Source organism: Caretta caretta, chromosome 20, assembly GCF_965140235.1.
Source record: "Caretta caretta isolate rCarCar2 chromosome 20, rCarCar1.hap1, whole genome shotgun sequence".
NCBI classification, from domain to species: domain Eukaryota; kingdom Metazoa; phylum Chordata; order Testudines; family Cheloniidae; genus Caretta; species Caretta caretta.
In genome coordinates, this window is record NC_134225.1 from 5,781,297 (window position 1) to 5,798,032 (window position 16,736).

Consider the following 16,736-nt stretch of genomic DNA (forward strand, 5'->3'; position numbering starts at 1 on the left):
ATACAACTCCCGCACAGCTGGAACGCTATCAACGAGGACACCCCTTTTGAAATCACCTTTGAAGATACGGCATAGAGTTTTATCCTACGACGAGGTTATTACTTGTCCATACCCGAATGATTGGATCATATGAACAGTACCGTGGCTCGTCATCCCCCACCGCCTGAGGTGGTCATGAACGATGACCCTGTGGGTAGAAAAGTTAGCCTTAAATCCGCTGATTTTACTTTTATGTTTTCTACCAGCAGGGAGCTAGCTAACATTCTAGGTTTGGGCCCCAAGCGCAGTGTCCAAAAATTACCCTTCTGGGCAGACATCACAGGGGGAATTAATTCCCCCTGTGATCTGCAAACAGATATTGTAGAACACCAGTTTGTGAGGGACTTTTCTGTTCCCCTGTTACACTGTGTCCCTATCTGAGGAAGGAACAATGAGTTTGTCACCATCACCTACGATAAACCTCATCACGTTCCTGTCAGAAAACACCACATCGATACCATTACCATTGAAATAAAGACAGATCAGAACAGATACGTCTCTTTTGTTGAACGGAGTGGATGTGAAAATTTAAACTGACGCGTAGATAAGATGCTTTCTGTTTAATGGGCAGTGCAGCCGAAGGCTTTAAATTGCGCATTGTATCAGCATCGCTTTTTGTGAAGAAAGTACGGGTGGCCCTGAGCGTTCGTCTGGGGCACGCGGAGTCCCTGCTTACCACAAATGCTAAATATCCCGTGGACCGTGTGGGAATGAAAGTGTTTAGCATCCCCGTGGACAGCAGGGTCAATAACCAGGAGAACCTGTTTTTTGGGACAGTTACCCAAAATGCTTGTCCTAGGGTTTGTCTTATGCCTTGAGTGGAAGTTACACTAAAAATCCCTTTCATTTTAAACATTATGATATTAATTTTGTGGCCTTGTATGTGGATGGTGAACAGATACCAACCAAGCCTCTGCAACCAGACTTGGAGGCAGGATGCTGCGTGAGAGAATACATGAATCTGGTACAGACACTGGTAAACACATGACAGATCGTTCTCTGTTAATCGACCGTGAGGAGTTTCCACAGGGTTACACCTTGTTTGCCTTTGACCTGTCTCCTGACCAGGAATGCACCGATGACTATTCCCTGCCTAGCCTTGCTCAAAATGTGTTTCAACAAGCCCAGACATGTGTATCTTGCAATGCTTTTTATAGCCATGTTATCCAATATTCTCAGGCATAACAGACAATGTTTTGTTTGGCATTATCCAACACATTTTTTATAAAGTAACTTTTCCCACAGTTGCTAGGCCCCGCGAGAATTGCAGAAAAGTGGTGTTTCCACCTCGTATCCATTTTAAAATCCGTAGGGCAGGGTTTTAAACCCTTCTCCTAGGACCCTCTTGTTGTAAATGACTTTCTGTGTTTTCTTAAGGGTTTTGGTCTCTATTTACCACTGATTTTTGTTCCTTACGATAGAGGGCTGCTGCACCTCTCTCTTTTTTGAGGTGTTTTCTCGCAGGCCCGTGCAATAGTCCAGGACTAGATCTTTCAAACTGTCAAAGTTGATCTTTTGACAGTTTGCCAAGTTCAGGGTAATACCTTTGACTTTCATACAGGCCTTTCCTCCTGACAGCTTATACACGTATGTTTTCGGGCCTGCCGACACAAACTCGGTGATGTGTTGATCTGGCGGGATCTCGCTCGTGAGGGAATTTAGAAAGAGTTTAGCGATTTGGCGTTTAGCGGGGTTAAACCTGATCTCGTGTTGGCACAAACGCACGCCTTCTTTCTGGTAGAAATCGTTCATGTACTTATTTTGTTTTTCTTCATCTGTGCACCAGCTGGGATACCCTGAAGCCTCTTGTTTCTGGCGGAGGTGTCATTTGATGTACTCTGAAAAGAGTTCATCAGATTTTTCATTAAAAAGCCAGATTTCATATATTTTTGCCACCGCGTACCCCTTCGTTATGGCCGCGTTCAATTCCACTGTGCACCAAGTCCCCAGGATGGCCCTCTCCTTGTCAGTATGGATGCACATCTCCCGCTGCTCGGTTTCCGCACAGGTTCGGCATAGCGGGAACATAAGCTTGCCACCCACTCTGACAGGTAAGAATGGGAAAAAGAGGCCTTGTGTGGGGTACACTTTAAGTTTTGCAATTCCAAAATAATTTGCAAGGGGTCCAAATTTGTCATAAACTATATCGGGGTGTCCGATAGGGTATTCTTTGGTTTTCTTTACAAAAGGGTAGAAGCTGGTAAAATCATAATAGTGGATTTCTTCCCTGGAGTTAAGTTTGTAATACAGACAGATAGCGTTTGTCCTCCCCCCAAAAAGAGCATCCCTAGGCACGAGAGGCTAGGGCAACTGGGCTCATTTTAAATACCTGCAAGCTCCCTGTCTGTTTCTTTCATCACTTCGCACTCTTGCTCCCAAAGAGTCCTCACTACAAAACCAAGTTATTTCAGATAGTCGGTCTTGAGCTGCGTCTTGTAATAAAGAAACCCAAAAGTTGTCCCCATCATAGGGTTTTGTGCTTTTTCACAATGACAGGTGGCACAACCGTGGAAAAGAACACCCATTAAACTCTAAGGCTGTGTGTACCCTGTCAACACTGGCATAACCCTCTAAAGAGTAGGAGCCTACCTGTAGTTCCCCACCCTGTAAAGCATGCCCTATTTGTATAGTTTCTTGGTGAGAGGTATACAACAGCCACTGAATAGATGGGGTCGAATATCTTTTTCTGCCTGTGATCATTGTCTGGAGGGAGAAGAGCTACCGTGTTAGGCTCCAAAAACATAAACCTGTACATAGCCATGCAGGCAGATGCCAGTGTTATGTACCAGAATGGATCTATACACAGTTTTATCTCAGTGAATTTACCAGGTTCTCTCTCTACTAGATCTCCCTTCTCCATCATTTTCATAATCTCTTTTCTGTATAGGATACAAAGCTGTCTCAAAATTTTGACATCCTGCTGACAGTAATACGCAAGCTCTTTCTGCAAGTCAAACGTCTCCTACCTGTGGGCCTGCAACCAGTCGAGAAACTCTGCTTTTTCCCTGGGCATCATGCTTTCTACACCATAGTGCTCCACACCGGGCATAGGCCCCACGTCATTTTGATTTTCTAAAGTGTTCAAAAAATGTGGAAAATACCCTTTGCACCCTTCAAACCCCATCACCTGCGGGAGCTAACCAAGCTTCATGGGCAAGAAGTTTAAAGAGTCTATAAAACGAATGCCCAGGGCCTTAACTTCCACACACATTAGTTTACTACCCTGAGTGATCAGTTCTAGGCACATCTTTTCCTTCAGTAACTGTCTAATGATGAAGTATGCATCGTAACCTTTGGAATTGTGCGCCTGGAACGTGTAGACCCAGAACTCTTTGCCAATAAAGGTCTGAACAAACATAGAAAGACACTCATCACCCTTAAATTCCCAGGACTTTTCCGTCTTGAGGGACATAGCAAAAATGTAATTGGGAGTGTGCAAGCCAGTCTCCTGTGTGTATTCGGAATCATAACAAATACACTTTTCTGAGGATTCGGGCTTTCTAAGGCTGTCCATAAAACCGAGGTGACCGTCTACATCACCAGCGATCAAACCCTGACCCTGCTTACAGCGCCTCCCTTTACGTCTGTGCCGCTTGTCCACGTAAGACTGACCCTTATCGCACAACGTTTTAGACAGGCATTCAGCTTGTTCTGTCGATGCCCAGTCGATGTGTCTGTCTAAACGCTCTCTGGACTGACAATACAGTCTACAGCGAGGACACCTCAGCTGCACGTCCACGCTGTCTGAGCAGGTTACGCTCAAGCAGAGGCAGCAGCTGTACCTGCGAGAGTGGCCGTGACTGTGCACCGTGGGGCAAAACTCACCATATTTTTTTGCTCCGAACAACTTTTTCACAACCCCATAGTAATGCTCATCGTGCAACAGGATGAAATAAGTCTTGGGGTAAACTGCCCCCCCCCCGTTTAAAAAAAGCCCCTTTCGCCGCATTTCAGCTGTCTCTTTTCTTTTTCTTTTAAGCTTGTTTACCCTCTGGTCTAAGGGTCTCTCATGTTTTGACCGTACTGTGGAGCAGACAATATTATTATGATTATGATTATGATTATTATAAATCACATGAAACTGTCTTGTAAACTTAAAAATAAAATATTCATTAGGGTGTTTTTCTATTTAAAAAGTCAGAGCTTTAAAATAAAATAATCCATTTCAGGCTGTACAACAAACAGGAGTTTTGAGTTTATTTCTACCACTTTAAAACAAAAAACAACAAACCCGCAAACATTTTTTTAAATGCACCTCATTTTGCAAAATAAAAACCAAACAGCTTTTAAAATCAACTTTTAAAATCCAGTTTAAAACACATTCTGCACATTAAAAAAGCACCCTGTTAATTTGAAACACACCATTTCCATCAGTTTGCAGCCATATACTTAAAAAAAAAACCACCTATGTTTTTTTACACACAGAGAGAGAGAGAGAGAGAGAGAGAGAGAGAGTTTAAAACACAGTTTGCAACAAAATACTTTTCAATAAACCCACATGCATTTAAAAGCCAATTGCAGAAAGTTACGCCCCCCCCCCCCACCCCCATATGTGTTTGGGCCTTTGGATTAAAGAACAAGCAAAAATGTTAGTTAGTATTACCCCCAAATCCCTATCCAACCTGTGTAATACCTGAAGTTATTAAGCAAAACTACAGTTAAACTGGTTTTTACCTTGGCCCGGTGATGAAATGCAGTTTAAAGTGATTGGTTCCATGCTAAACAGATCACACTGCAAGAAACATAGGCACCATTATTTACTAAGACAGCATGGCCAACGAGTGATATAATAGAATATATATTTTCAGAGTTAAAAACAGGGAGCATGGCTCCTTTTGCAGTCCAGCAGCCATTCAAGAGAGTTTCTGTTGAAAGAGTCTCCAAAATACATGAGGTTTTTACACCATCCTAAGCCTTTGTTTCAAACAGACTTCAAAATAGGAGCTAGCAGGTTGATTTGATCGCTACAACTCTCAAATAATAGCTACTTAAGGACGTTAGGCACCCCTCCCTAACATTCCCTTTTGTGATCTGGGGTGGGGGAATTTGTTATATCAATAAAATAAAAACCAGCAGGATCTTATTAAAAGGGAAAAGGCAAAATGCCACATTTATTGTGCATACAGAAAGAATCATAGTAAGCAGTTAGTTATAGCTATAACATTCCATTCAATTTCATATTTATTCACACATTCATTCATACACACACACACACACACAGAGAGAGGTTCTGCAAGGTTGTTATCATAGTTACCAGCCTTAGAGATGCTCATGCCAAGCCACTGGCCAGGTGGCCTGGACACGATGAGGGAGCAGGGCCTTGTCAGATGCACATCTGACGCGCCTGGAAGTTGGTTTGCAGAATCAGACCCCAAAGTTTTCCGTTTCTAGAGTCCATTTTTATAGGAATCTATTCCTATGCCAGCCTATGGGAATTGCTTCATCATGCTGTTGCTGAATCAATCAGCAGATGGCACATTCCTGAGGGCTCCGTCTTGTTCTTCGGTTCTCCCATCCTTGAGGCTGTTGGGTGGATTCCAGTCTGCCCTCCGGGGGTCCTCTGGTTGACACCTTCTTTGGCCGACGGACACTGGATTCTTAGGCTGGCACCTTCCTGATCATTCAGTTATTATCCACACCAAGCATCCATCCACATACATCCTCTATCTCTATTTTAAAGCACAATTGTTAACAAAGCCAGATAAATACAACAAAAGGGCGGGGAGTCTCTGTGTGCTGTTTCTGTTGTTACAAAGTGTTGCTTTGAGAACAGACTCTGTCTAGGATGTACTAACACAATTAGCAGCTTGCAACTTTCACACGGAGAGGGAGAGAAACAGTACCAAAACCCAAGAGACCTCTTAATTAGCAATACCCTGGAATTTAAACTATGGGGAATCAAACTCATTTGTGATTTTAATACAGACCTTCTTTAGTATGATCCAACAAATTAAGCTGTCTGCACAACCGAGCTGCTTTTGGCCACATTTTTTTTCCTTTTAGTTAAAATACATTTTTCTGTAGGGCCTTCTTACAGTATTAAAACCATTCAGTTCAACAGGATGAGTCAACTCTATTGTACTCAAACACATGTCTGAACCATCCCTGTTTTGTTTTCGTGTTGTAAGCAGAGGCAGGATGAGCTCTACCCTGACATCTGGTGGTGAGTTGTGGAAAAGGACTTCAGGAGCTGATCTCGTTTGCACAGGACACTCACCCCACCTAGCATGAGCCCACAGGAGCCCAAATGGTCACTTTGGCGGCTGTGGGATCCCCAGTTTCTCTGTTATTGGGGCAGGAAGAATAAAGTGCTGTTATCCTGATTATGTGAATCAAGGACAGTGGAACTGTCCTTGGCCTTTTATGACGGAGGGACTCGCCATCAACTAAGTAGCACTCGCTAGGCAAGGGACAAGGATTCCAAAACCCAGTGAATTGAGAGAGTTTGGAGGTTTGTGCCTAGTGATGTGAGCCCCCTTCTGAGGGCCCCAAACACCAATTGCACTTTCTCTCCATGGTGTAATGTCAGAGGTAATTTTGATTCTATTAGGAGTTTGGTTACAGACTGCAGAGCTGACGTCACTTTGGGTTCATGGTGCCCCAGCTCTGAGGCCCCACTACTACTTAACACAGTATTCAGTGATTTCAACTTGTCATAGGGGAGCTTCAGTGCCCCGCTGGTGGGGGCTTGACCCGGTTTTGCATTGTGTTACTGGGAGGGAACTCCTAGATACTGAATCCAGCCCCTGTTGTGGCCAACTCTGATGGGCAGAAGGGTTACACTGTAAACACATTTTTAGGATTTGTTCCCCTCCCACTTCACAGCTTTTTGCTGTAAATGGGTCTCCTTTACACAAAGACACAAGACCTAGGTTCTCACAAACCATTTTTTTTCATTTAAAAGTCATACAGCTTCTTGAAAACAAACCCAGATGCTCCATTCAAACTTTTAGCTCACTTAAGGGCCAGAGACCTTCTAACATAACACAGATAATCACAAAGCCCTTTTAATTCGATTTTTTAAAATGTACAGCGACCAAGTTTTATATTGCATGTTTGTCCCTTCATCATTCTCTCAATTAATCCTTTTAGATTTCTTACAAATAGACTTTTTCTTAAGCAGGATTCTGTCACTTTTTGTGTGGACCAGACGGTCAATGTAACGCTGTAAGCAGGCATCTTCCAGTTTGGACATTTTCTTTAAAACACGGTCAGGGTCTCCACTGAATTGCACAGCATTTCTCAAGGTCACCCCTTGCGCTAAATGTTCTTGGGTTAGGCACAGACGTTGCATAACATAACCTATGGCAATAATAGTGTTCAATAAGCTTTCCAAACACAGCTCAGCACACAGGTCCCAGAGCTTGCAGTTTCTATCCATTGAAGTCCAAGTCACACAGTCATGGTGCCATTGGGCTGGGGCATCTATGACACAGCCCTCACCATTTTCAAAAAGCTTTTCCCTAAGACAGTGATGAAGAACAGCATAAACAGCAACGCGGATAATAGTCCGCATAACATTTTTACGCTCGTGACGTGGCACTGGCTCAGCGAGTTCCATGCCAAGCCTCCTCCTAAACTCCTCGTAGCCGTCCTCCTCGGAGTCATCTTCAACAATTTCTAGCGGCGCTGAGCAAAAACAAGTCGGGCCTGGTTCACCTTCGCTGCTTGATGCTACGCCGTCCAGGGCCTCCGGGTCCTCTGGAAAGGCATCGTCAAGCTGTCGAGAGATTTTCAGAGAAGAAACAAGCGTAAGTTCCCACTCCTTGTTTTTAGATTTACACAACCCCTGGTTCCTAACCTCATTACACCCAATCATCGACCGTCGCTTCTTAATCATTCATGTACCTGAGCTATGTCTTTTCCATTCACCTTGTCTGCCAGTGCCTCCCCCAAGCCATGATCGCCTTCCTCCTCCAGGGTGGCGGATGACGAGAGGCCACCATGCTCATGGGGGTGTCTCATGAGCAGTTGGGCTTCAGGTTCGGATTCTGGCATATCCATCAATGGCTGGGCCAAAGGAATCCCCTTGGCTTCTCTCTCATCCTCTTCAGAACTGTCGCTGCTGTAGCGCTTTCTCCACACAACTCCAAAGGTCCTCGGGGCTAAAACAAAGTCTGAAGTTCTCACAGGGGTGGTAAAGGAGTCCACGTTTCCTCTCAGCCTTTCCACAATTTCTAAAACACGTCTTCTTGGTAAGAGATGGCCTCCTCTTCCCAGTGCTGGGACTTATGAGGTGATGGTTCTGCACTCTGATTGGCAGAGGACATTGGAAGGAGTCCTTAGAGGGGTCACATGACCCTCTTCTGGGTGGTTGAGCCCGTCCCAGAACCCACCCTATTTTGGTCGAATCTCCTTTTGGGGCTGTCCTCTGTGGCCAAAACCCATCGCGATTGGTAGAGGGTGGTGGGAGGAGTTCTTAGAGGGGTCACACGAGCCACCTCCTGACGGGTCACCCTGCCCCAGAATTCCCCCCAATTGGGCAAATCTCCTCTCGGGGTGGTCCCCAGCGGCTGAAACCCCTGCTGATTGGTAGAGGGCAGTGGGAGGAGTTCTTAGAGGGGTCACACAAACCCCGGAACTCCCCCTGATTGGTCAAATCTTCTCTCGAAGCGTTCCTGTGGGGGCAGAATCCATCCTGATCAGCAGAGGACAGTGGGAGGAGTTCTTACAGGGGTCACATGACACACCTTGCTTCCGGACATGTGTCCACCTTGACCCTGGAAGTAATACTCCCAAGAGGTGGGACTTCCAGTGACCTGTGTGCAGGGCTTACGGGGTCAAGGGGTGGGGTTAATGTTTGATTGATGGTAGGGCTCTTATACTACTCGCTCCCGCTACCCAAAATTGGAACAAAAGACACGAAAATACTGGAGAGAAAGAAAGGAATGTTTGAAATATTTTAAATTCTTGTATTGTGCTGTAAATTCTTTTCCCCAAATTAATTCAAAACATTAAATTGTATTTTTTATTTTTCTATGTTTTGTTCTTGTTTTATAACAGAATACAGCAACTATAATACTGGCCAGTATTATGCTTTTATAAATAGAATACAACAGCCATAACAGTGGCCCGTATTAGCCATTCTCCTACTGCTCAGATGCTGTCAGGGAGAGAAGGCTCAGGCCCTGTAAAGTAGGCTGGGTTGATTTTTTATGACTCCAAGTGTTTTTATTACACATCAGGACATCTAGTCATTCTGATGGACGTGCAGCCTCTGGACAAGCTCAGTGATAAGCATGTACATTACACTGCTTGCTCAGGGGTCATTACTATAGAAACAGTCAAGTACTGGCCCAGATCCTCAAATACACCTGAGCTTTAGACTCTGGGTTGTTCTAAATTATGCTGTCTTGTAACAGCCATTGCTGTACGGGAGATTGCTGTAGCACCGGGGTCGGCAACATTTGGCATGCAGCCCCCCCAGGGTAAGCTCCCTGGCGGGCCAGGCCAGTTTGTTTACCTGTCGCGTCCACAGCTTTGGCCGATCGCAGATCCCACTGGCCGCAGTTCCCCACTGCAGGCCTACGGGGGCTGCAGGAAGCCGTGGCCAGCACATCCCTCACCCCGCGCTGCTTCCCGCAGTAAAACAGAAGGTTTATTAGACGACAGGAACATGGTCTAATACAGAGCTTGTAGGTGTCGAGAACCGGACCCTTCAGCTGGGTCCATTTTGGGGGGCAGTGAGCCAGACAACCACGTCTGCCCTTCACTCCATGTCCCAGCCAGCCCCAAACTGAAACTCCCTCCAGCCCCTCCTCCTCTGGGCTTTGTCCCTTTCCCCGGCCAGGAGGGCACCTGATTCCCTTGTTCTCCAACCCTTAGGTCTCACCTTGCAGGGGGGAAGGGCCCAGGCCCTCAGTTGCCAGGAAACAGGGTGTCGGCCATTCTCTGTGTCCAGACCCCTGCACGCACCTGCCCTCTAGGGATCTAGATCTAGGGATCAGTCCAGCCAGCCTTGACGTCCCTCTCCGCGGAGCTGGGAATGCACCTGGAGCTGCCAGCCCAGTCCTGTCTACTCAGCGAACGGCTTGCTGCTGCTCTTTCCTGGGTCTCCTCCTCCCTCCCTAGCCCTGGAGCCAGATGGGGCACCATCCCCAGGCTGCTGCATCAAAGCCAGCCCTGGCTAGGAGCAATTCTGCAACCCAGGAGAGATTCTGCAACCATCCGCCCGCTGGAGAAAGACATCAAGGTGAACTTGTCCTAGCTTGGAACTCCCTGTAGCCAATGGGATACATTTGGGTTAGGAAAAAGAAAAGGAGGACTTGTGGCACCTTAGAGACTAACCAATTTATTTGAGCATAAGCTAAAGCTCACTTCATCGGATGCTTATGCTCAAATAAATTGGTTAGTCTCTACGGTGCCATAAGTACGCCTTTTCTTTTTGCGAATACAGACTAACACGGCTGCTACTCTGAAACCTGTCATGATTTGGGTTAGGGTGAATATATGTCAAGAAGACAAAACCACTCCTTGAGAGGGGCATGGCAGTGAGCTAGGCCCAGCCTGAGGGCCTCAGAGACCCCCTTGTCCCACCCTCTCTGCCTAGCTTCGGAACAGTCTAGGGGGTTCTCTGTGTGTGAAATTCCTCTCACTCTGCCTTCATTACCGGGGCTGGAGGGGGGCTGGACTATTTAGCTGCATGCAGCACATTGGCTTCTTGGGGTGAAGTCCCATCACAGAGAGGTGCACACAGGGCTAGGGAATGGGCAGCTCCCTCAGACAGTCATAGTAGTCTCTGAATCACACATGCAACACGAAGGGCCCATGAGAGTGCTGAGTCCTGAGAGCACCACGGCTCCAGCTGGACTGGATCTCCTAGCTCTCCCCCTTCCCCCAGAAGGTGGGGGTGCGCAGCTCTCAGATCACAAGGGATGCTTTGCCAGCTTATACAAGGCTATTGGAATGCATGGTTTATTGGTGGGAGAAAATGACCTAGAGAGCTGAGGTTTATGGGCCAACAGGCTTTGCAGTCTGCACTGGGTTTGCGTGCTGACGCACACCGTCAGTGAGACCAGGGACAGCACACGCACAGGGCTGTGGACAGCTCTGGCCCATGGGCTGGACTGGGCTCAGAAGCATCCAGCGGAAGGAAGGCTTCGGTATTTCACTAGAAGGGGGAATAGGTCAGAGGCGAATTGCCGATTGGAGCTGGCTCGCTCGTGTTGGCAGGCCCCGCCCTTTACAGACACGCGACTCCATCCTCGTGTCCATGCTCCCCAAGCCCTTTAAAACAAGGGTAGCCAAAGGCAATGTTTCCATGGCTGCCCCAACGAGCTTGGCTGCTGGAGGTTACAGGACACAGGCAGCAATGCTCTACCTTGAACCAAGCGGCGAGGCCAGGAGCATGACATGCCGGAGACCCAAGGTCTCCACCAGCCACACCACCTACGAAAGATGATGCAGCTGGATTCTTTGCAAACTGAGCAAGGCCCTCAGGTCCTCTCACCCATCCCCTCCTGCTCCCTGGGCCTCCCTGCAGATGCTGCTGACTCTGCATTCCAGTGCTGGGGAATGGCAATGCTGGATGGAGACTCCCCTACTGGGGCTGTGCAGGAAGGTCTAGCAGTGTGGGGGCATTTATCGTGGGTCAGTGCTCCTGCTCTGTGCCTGATTATCAGCTTCAGTGACCAATTTCTTGCTCTAACAGCACCCAGAGAGCACAGGATTTGCTGTGCTAGCTCACTGCAGCGCCCAAAAGCCAGGTATCCTGTCTCCATAGTCAGAGGCTTCGAGGAAGGTACCAGAGACCCTGCAGTGTGTAATTATGGAATAACCTTCTCTTTGGGGAATGTGCCCCCCTGTAGTCAGTGGCTGGCTCCTGCCCTGTGGAGATGGTTTTATAGTCCTGGTGTCTCCCGCCCTCTCTAGCTGGTGATATTTGGATCATCCATATATATGTCTCATCCTTTTTTGAATCCCACTAGACATTTGGCCCCCTCAATATCCTGTGGCAGTAAGTTCCGCTGGTGAATTATGTGTTGTTAAGAAAGCCTTTCATTGGTAAGTCCTGAAAGCCCAAGGTGCCAAGGCGGCTGTGACTGGCTCATGGCTGCTGTGTTCCCTGTGGGAGGGTCAGAGGGGCATCATTCAGGCTGCCTGCCCGCACCCTCGGGTAGAAGTATGGCCGCAGGGGCTCCAAGAAGATGCCACTGAAGGTGTAGATGTGACAGCTGCCAGTCACATTGTAGAAGGACACCTCTCCGGCCTCAAAGTCCAGGAGGATGCCAATCTGCCGAGGCTTCGCTCTCAGCATAAGCTCGGGCAGGGGGGAAGTGAGCGCTGCATACTCATCCCCATTGTGCAGCCACACCGTCCCGAAACCAGTCGCTGGTGAGGGCGTGAATATTCCCTGCCTGCTCACACACTCCTCACAGACCCCCAGTGTCCAACATGGTTTGTCCCCCACTTCCACCTCCCAGTAGTGCGTCCCGGCTGTGAACCGCTGCCGGCCCAGGATGCAGGTGCACGTGTCAAACCGCTTGGGGTTACTGGGGACGTCCCGCCTCTTGTTGCCCACCCTCACGCTCCGCTGATCCCGGGACAAGAGCAGGTAGGCATTGGCTGTGTTGGGGTCCACAGTCACATGCGCTAGGGACAGAAAGAGAATCACATGGTGCATCCCATTAGTGTCTGTTGGTTACTTATGTCCTGCCCTTTCCTAGCACCTCCCTCAGAGGTGCTGCATAGACTGGAATGAATCCAGCCCCAACCCCCAGGAGCTGGGTCGGTGTCATTATCCCCGTATGACTGAGGCACGGGGGGCGGGGGGTACGGGGAATTGCCCTCAGTCACACAGGGAGTCAGCTGCAAAGCCAGGAGGAGTCCTGACTCTCCATCTCCTGATCTAAACAGTAGACAACCCTCCCTCACAGATCCAGGAATAGAACCCAGGAGTGCTGACTCCCACCCCCAGCGCCCCCACTCATACCCACTAGACCTCGAAGTGTAACTTACAAATGCAGATTTTTTTTTTGGTTACCTAACCTACTTCTTATTCTGCCAATCGCTCAGACAAACAAATTTGTTTGCATTGAGGGGAGATACTGCTGCCTGCTTCTTATTTACAATGTCACCTGAAAGTGAGAAGGCATGGAACTTTTGTAGCCAGCGTTGCAAGGTATTTACATGCTAAATATGCTAAACATTCATATTCCCCTTCATGCTTCAGCCACCATTCCAGAGGACATGCTTCCATGCTGATGATGCTCATTAAAAAAATAATGCATCAATTACATTTGTGACTGGACTCCTTGGGAGGAGAATTGTATGTTTCCTACTCTGTTTTACCCACATTCTGCACATATTTCATGTTATAGCAGTCTCGGATGATGACCCAGCACATGTTCGTTTTAAGATTTCACTGCAGATTTGACAAAACGCAAAGAAGGTACCGATGTGAGATTTCTAAAAATAGCTACAGCACTCAACCCAAGGTTTAACATTCTGAAGTGCCTTCCAAAATCTGAGAGGGACAAGGTATGGAGCATGCTTTTAGAAGCCTTAAAAGAGCAACACTCTGATACAGAAACTACAGAACCCAAACCACCAAAAAAGAAAATCAACCTCCTGGTGGCATCTGACTCAGATGATGAAAATGAACATGTATCAGTCCACGCTGCTTTGGATTGTTATCAAAAGCAGAGCCCATCATCAGCATGGAAGCATGTCCTCTGGAATGGTGATTGCAACATGAAGGGACATATGAATCTTTAGCGTATCTGGCACGAAAATATCTTTCAACGCCAGCGACAACAGTGCCATGCGAACACCTGTTCTCACTTTCGGGTGTCATTGTAAACAAGAAGCAGGCAGCATTATTTTCTGCAAATTGTAACCAACCTTGTTTGTCTGAGCGATTGGCTGACCAAGAAGTAGGACTGAGTGGACTTGTAAGCTCTAAAGTTTTACATTGTTTTATTTTTGAACGCAGTTTTTTTTATATATATATAATTCTACATTTGTAAGCTCAACTTTCATGGTAAAGAGACTGCACTACAGTACTTGTATGAGGTGAATTGAAAAATAGGGTTTTTTTTGTTTTTTACAGTGCAATTATTTGTAATCAAAAATAAATATACAGTGAGCACTGTACACTCTTTATTCTGTGTTGTAATTGAAATTAATAGATTTGAAAATGTAGTAAACATCCAAAAATATTTAAAAGAAATGGTATTCTATTGTTGTTTAACAGCACAATTAATCGCGTAATTCTTTTTTGAATCGCGCGGTTAATTTTTTGAATCGCGCAGTTAATCGCAATTAATTGTTTTAATTGCTTGACAGCCCTAATTTTAATATGGCTAATGTAAACATATACATCCAGGAACAAAACCTGTAGGCCTTAGTTAGAGGATGGGGGACTCTATCCTGGGAAGCAGTGACTCTGAAAAAGATTTGGGGGTAGAAGTGAATAAGTAGCTGAACATGAGCTCCCAGTGTGATACAGTGACCAAAATAGCTAGAGTGACCCTAGGATGCCTAAATAGGGGAATCTCGAGTAGGAGTAAAGAGGTTACTGTACCTCAGTAGTGGCACCAGTGTGATCCCTACTGTGTCCAGTTGTGGTATCCACAATTCAAAAAGGATGTTTATAAATTGGAGGGTTCAGAAAAGAGCCACAAGCATGATTAAAGGACTGGAAAACATGACTTATAGCGATACAGGCAAGGAGCTCAATCTATTTATCTTAACAAAGAGAAGGTTAAGGGGTGATTTGATTACAGTCTCCAAGTACCTACATGGGGAACAAATATTTAATAATGGGCTCTTCAATCTACCAGCGATTGGTATAACATGGAAGTTGAAGCTAAACAAATTCAGACTGGAAAAAAGGTGTAAATGATTGACAGTGAGGGTAATTAACCATTGGAATAATTTACCAAGGATTGTAAATTTACCAAGGATTCTCCATCACTGACCATTTTAAAATCCAGATTGGGTGTTTTCCGACAAGATCTGCTCTAGGGATTATTTTTGGGAAGCTCTCTGGCCTGTGCTATCCAGAAGACCAGACTAGATGATCCCTTCTGTCACTGGAATCTATGAATCTATGATTTGCCTAATTTTGAGACAACGCCGGAGCCAGTAGCCCTGGGGATGATGGAGAAAGGAAGGGAGAATTGAGGCTGTGCAGCTCAAGCCAACAACCCTAATCCAATGACTGCTTCATCTTGAGCAAATACTTTTGAATAACAAATTCCCTTCCAAACTGAGGTGGCACCCCCTCTTCTCTCCCCCAGCTGATACACTGGAAAGGACCCAGGATGTCTGGCTGCAACAGGCCCGAGGATCACAGCCCTTCAACAGCTGCACCAGGTCCGGGGCTCGCAGCCCTTCAGGCTCTAGGCTGGGCCCGGGACACGCAGCCCTTCACCCTCTAGGCTGGGCCTAGGGCTCGCAGCCCTTCAGCCTCTAGGCTGGGCCCGGGACACGCAGCCCTTCACCCTCTAGGCTGGGCCTAGGGCTCGCAGCCCTTCACCCTCTAGTCTGGGCCTAGGGCTCGCAACCCTTCAGCCTCTAGGCTGGGCCCAGGGCTCGCAGCCCTTCAGCGTCTGCGCCGGGTCTGGGGCTCGCAGCCCTTCAGCATCTCCACCTGCCTGCAACTCACAGCCCTTCTGCTCAGCTCTTTGGGACTCAGCCCCAGCCCCTGAAAAGTTGGAATTCTTTTTTAAGCAGAAAGTGGATTTGTGCCCATGACTCAAAAGCTGCAGGACAGATTCTGTCCCAGCCTGGCCCCGAGCACAGATTCCCCTGGGATTTGGCTGAGATGGGAGAGGAGGAACGTCAGTGTGTGAGGGGATCTGGAGAGCAGCGCAGGACAGGGGTTGAGAGAGATGCTCTCTCTCAACTTTGCTGCCAGGACTCTGAGTTGTCTGTAGCTCATATCTGGAGGCTGGGCACTGCCTGACTGCGGGACAGGCTGATGGCACTGCTCTACTCACCCGAGACAGGCTGTGTTCTTGGAGCAGGGCTCTTCCCTGCACAGGATCAGACCCCGCCTCACGGTGTCCTTACCTTTCCTGAGCTGGCGTTTATATTCCCTAGCCCTGGGCATGTTTCACTGGCCCTCATTTTCCCTAATAAGGGAGGGGTTTGCTCCTTCCTCTCTTCTCAGCCCTGCTGAGCTCTCGATGGTTCCCTTGGCCTTGGCCGCACAGCCTATCACGTTTCCCACTTCTGGTTTGGAAGAAACGTGCCTGCGAACATACAGCCGGTCTGGGCTTGGCGAGATGCCGGGTGAGGCCAGTGCAGGGTCTCAGGAAAGGCCATTTTCCAGTTACATAATTTCGCAGAGTTTAATGGGACATTGGACCATCAAGTCTGACTTTGGGAGAGTCATTTGGCCTCTCTGTGCCTCAGTTTCACAGTCTGCAAAACACGCCTAATACAAATCCGGGGAAGTGTGCTTTATGGGTCAGGTCCCAGGCAGGAGAGGGGAGAGCCGCACTGAGAAGGCCAGAGTTTGCCATTCTCTGCAGCAGAATCACGGGGCACAGCAGGGGCTTAGCGCTCTCCTCGGCCTACAGGACTCAGACCGGGGGTCATGCTGGCGTGTCTGAGAGCTGACGATGATCAGGAGCCACATGGCTCAGAGAAGCACAGAGATCTCATGGACCAGTTTCCAACTGGCCAGGCTGCGCCTTCACTCTCAGAGCCATGAGCCAGGCCCACTGTGTCACTAAGGCAGGGTGGGC